Genomic DNA, 4,605 nt, shown 5'->3' on the forward strand with positions numbered 1-4,605 from the left:
GGGGTAGGATAGGGCTGGCACGTCACAGCAGGAAGTGATAATGCCTTCCCCACATGTCTACTGGCTAGAAAATGGCGCTAAACATGCGGGGAAGGAAATGCAATTGACTCGAGTATTGCGTGTTGTTCGTCTCGAGTAACGAGCATCTCGAGTACCCTAATGCTTGAGGAGTGTGCTCGCTAATCTCTACTCAGTACCTTCCTACTCAGTTGAGTTCTGAAACATATATAATTGTAAGCGACAGTGTTGATCTTGTGAAACATACGAATCAGACTATAAGTAGCTAATAAACTAGTTATTCTCCCCTTAATTTAAATGTTGTGCAAGTCATTAATGAAAAGAACAACTTTTTAAATTACTCATGTTAGATTAACTGGTCTTGCCTTTTCATTACTCTTTATATTCAAAAACAATTTCAAAAAGACTTCTTGGACCATTAGCAGTATTATACATGTTCAATTATTATCCACCCTTACCACAAGATGGAGCCAAAGATGCGGAAGAAGACACTGTAATTGGAGAGGCTGATCCAAGAAATAGGGTTCCAACTCAGACAAAAAGGGAAAGGAATGTGTGTTACTTGTATAGGTTTGTGTGTGCTATGCCGAAGTACAGCCATTCAGAAATGCAGAGTGCAGTAGTTGGGTGTCTATCAGTCTTCGCTAGCGCTCCATACGGTAGAAGTAAAAATATACTTGTTTTTCAATTAAAAAAAAAAAACTGTCTGATGGACAGCCGAATATGTCATCTTGATTTACAGTTTCAATTCCTTTAGGGTAGGAAAGAAGTTTTACCCATTGGTAGTGTAACATGTTTACAATCTTTCGCAAGAAGGAAATGTTTCCAAAGATTCTAATTAGTATGTCAGGTATATGCAATGGAGTCAGAAGGGATAGCTGTTGGAGACATGAGTGATCAGCGGACTATTGTCTATCACGTATGTCTTAGGTTGTCAACAAGGCCCAGTGATCTAATGGAGAAGGCATCAGCCTCTGGAGCTGGGGACTGTGGGTTCAAGTCCCACCCGGGTCATTGGGTTTTAAGGTCTTGACTGTTTGAAGCTCTATTGTTCATGAATCTAAAAGCTCAGTACCTTCATACTCAGTTGAGTTCTGAAACATATATGATTGTAAGCCACATTGTGGCTGTTGCGAAACATATGAATTGGATTATAAGTAGCTAATAAACTAGTTGTTTTCCATTATTTTAAATGTTGTGCAAGTCATTAAAGGGGTTGTCCCGAGGCAGCAAGTGGGTCTATACACTTCTGTATGGCCATAATAATGCACTTTGTAATATACATTGTGCATTAATTATGAGCCATACAGAAGTTATAAGAAGTTTTTCACTTACCTGCTCCGTTGCTAGCGTCCTCGTCTCCATGGTGCCGACTAATTTTTGGCCTCCGATGGCCAAATTAGCCGCGCTTGCGCAGTCCGGGTCTTCTTGCTGTCTTCTATGGAGCCGCTCGTGCCAGAGAGCGGCTCCGTGTAGCTCCGCCCCGTCACGTGCCGATTCCAGCCAATCAGGAGGCTGGAATCGGCAGTGGACCGCACAGAAGAGCTGCGGTCCACGGAGCAAGAGGTTCCCGGCGGCCATCTTCACAGGTAAGTATAGAAGTCACCGGAGCGCGGGGATCAAGGTAAGCGCTCCGGTAAGCTGTCTGTACGTCCCTGCATCGGGGTTGTCTCGCGCCGAACGGGGGGGGGGTTGAAAAAAAAAAAAACCCGTTTCGGCGCGGGACAACCCCTTTAATGAAAAGAACAACTCTTTAAATTACTCATGTTGGATTAACTGGTCTTGCCTTTTCATTACTCTTTATCTTCAAAAACAATTTCAAAAAGACTTCTTGGACCATTAGCAGTATTATACATGTTCAATTATTATCCACCCTTCTCACAAGATGGAGCCAAAGATGCGGAAGAAGACACTGTAATTGGAGAGGCTGATCCAGGGAAAAGGGTTCCAACTCAGACAAAAAGGGAAATGAATGTGTGTTACTTGTACAGGTTTGTGTGTGCTGTGCCGAAGAACAGCCATTCAGAAATGCAGAGTACAGCAGTTGGGTGTCTATCAGTGTTCGCTAGCGCTCCATACGGTAGCAGTAAAAATATCCTTGTTTGTCAATTAAAAAAAAAAACTGTCTGATGGACAGCCGAATATGTCATCTTGATTTAGAGTTTCAATTCCTTTAGGGTAGGAAAGAAGTTTTTCCCATGAATAGTGTAACATGTTTACAATCTTTCGCAAGAAAGAAATATTTCCAAAGTTTCTAATTAGTATGTCAGGTATATGCAATGGAGTCAGGAGGGATAGCTGTCGGAGACATGAGTGATCAGAGGACTATTGTCTGTCACGTATGTTTTAAGCTGTCAACAAGGCCCAGCGGCCTAATGGAGAAGGCATCAGCCTCCGGAGCTGGGGATTGTGGGTTCAAGTCCCACCTGGGTCATTGGATTTTAAAGTGTTGACTGTTTGAAGCTCTATTGTTCATGAATCTAAAAGCTCAGTACCTTCCTACTCAGTTGAGTTCTGAAACATATATAATTGTAAGCCACATTGTTGATCTTGCGAAACATATGAATCTTATTTTAAGTAGCTAATAAACTAGTTGTTTTCCCCTTAATTTAAATGTTGTGCAAGTCATTAATGAAAAGAACAACTCTTTAAATTACTCATGTTGGATTAACTGGTCTTGCCTTTTCATTACTCGTTATTAGAGATGAGCGAGCACCAAAATGCTCGGGTGCTCGTTACTCGAGACAAATTTTTCGCGATGCTCGAGGGTTCGTTTCGCGTAACGAACCCCATTGAAGTCTATGGGTGACTCGAGCATTTTTTCATATCGCCGATGCTCGCTAAGGTTTTCATTTGTGAAAATCGGGGCAATTCAAGAAAGTGATGGGAACGACACAGCAACGGATAGGGCAGGCGAGGGGCTACATGTTGGGCTGCATCTCAAGTTCACAGGTCCCACTATTAAGCCACAATACCGGCCAGAGTGGGCCCCCCCCCCCTCCCAACAACTTTTACTTCTGAAAAGCCCTCATTAGCATGGCATACCTTAGCTAAGCACCACACTACCTCCAACAAAGCACAATCACTGCCTGCATGACACTCCGCTGCCACTTCTCCTGGGTTACATGCTGCCAATTCCCCCCCCCCACGACCCAGTGTCCACAGCGCACACCAAACTGTCCCTGCCCAGCCATCAGCTGCCCTCATGCCACGCCACCCTCATGTCTATTTAGAAGTGCGTCTGCCACAGGAAAAGCAGGCACACACTGCAGAGGGTTGGCACGGCTAGGCAGCGACCCTCTTTAAAAGGGGCGGGGCGATAGCCCACAATGCTGTACAGAAGCAATGAGAAATCCAATCCTGTGCCACCTCCATCTGGAGCTGCACACGTGGGCATAGCAATGGGGAACCTATGTGCCACACACTATTCATTCTGTCAAGGTGTCTGCACGCCCCAGTCAGACCGCGGTTTTTTATAAATAGTCACAGGCAGGTACAACTCCGCAATGGGAATTCCGTGTGCACCCACAGCATGGGTGGCTCCCTGGAACCCACCGGCTGTACATAAATGTATCCCATTGCAGTGCCCATCACAGCTGAGGTAGTAATGTCATGTTTAATGCAGGTGGGCTTCGGCCCACACTGCATGCCCCAGTCAGACTGGGGTTCTTTAGAATTGGAAACAGATGCATTTACAACTCCGTGTGGACCCACAGCATGGGTGGGTGCCAGGAAGCCACCGGCGGTACATAAATATATCCCATTGCATTGCCCAACACAGCTGAGGTAGTAATGTCATGTTTAATGCAGGTGGGCTTCGGCCCACACTGCATGCCCCAGTCAGACTGGGGTTCTTTAGAAGTGGAAATAGATGCATTTACAACTCCCTGTGGACCCACAGCATGGGTGGGTGCCAGGAAGCCACCGGCGGTACATAAATATATCCCATTGCATTGCCCAACATAGCTGAGGTAGTAATGTCATGTTTAATGCAGGTGGGCTTCGGCCCACACTGCATGCCCCAGTCAGACTGGGGTTCTTTAGAAGTGGAAACAGATGCATTTACAACTCCCTGTGGACCCACAGCATGGGTGAGTGCCAGGAAGCCACCGGCGGTACATAAATATATCCCATTGCATTGCCCAACACAGCTGAGGTAGTAATGTCATATTTAATGCAGGTGGGCTTCGGCCCACACTGCATGCCCCAGTCAGACTGGGGTTCTTTAGAAGTGGAAACAGATGCATTTACAACTCCCTGTGGACCCACAGCATGGGTGGGTGCCAGGAAGCCACCGGCGGTACATAAATATATCCCATTGCATTGCCCAACACAGCTGAGGTAGTAATGTCATGTTTAATGCAGGTGGGCTTCGGCCCACACTGCATGCCCCAGTCAGACTGGGGTTCTTTAGAAGTGGAAACAGATGCATTTACAACTCCCTGTGGACCCACGGCATGGGTGGGTGCCAGGAAGCCACCGGCGGTACATAAATATATCCCATTGCATTGCCCAACACAGCTGAGGTAGTAATGTCATGTTTAATGCAGGTGGGCTTCGGCCCACACTGCATGCCCCAGTCAGACT

General features: G+C 46.1%; 1 non-coding gene across 1 annotated transcript; it reads left to right on the plus strand.

Annotated features, from left to right (window-relative positions):
• The first annotated feature begins 2,379 nt into the window (after positions 1–2,379).
• TRNAR-CCG (transfer RNA arginine (anticodon CCG)) lies at positions 2,380–2,452 on the plus strand. The gene has a single exon. It is a non-coding gene; the product is annotated as a tRNA-Arg (tRNA).
• The last annotated feature ends 2,153 nt before the right edge of the window (positions 2,453–4,605 follow it).

The sequence above is a fragment of the Eleutherodactylus coqui genome, chromosome 6 (assembly GCF_035609145.1).
Source record: "Eleutherodactylus coqui strain aEleCoq1 chromosome 6, aEleCoq1.hap1, whole genome shotgun sequence".
NCBI lineage: Eukaryota > Metazoa > Chordata > Amphibia > Anura > Eleutherodactylidae > Eleutherodactylus > Eleutherodactylus coqui.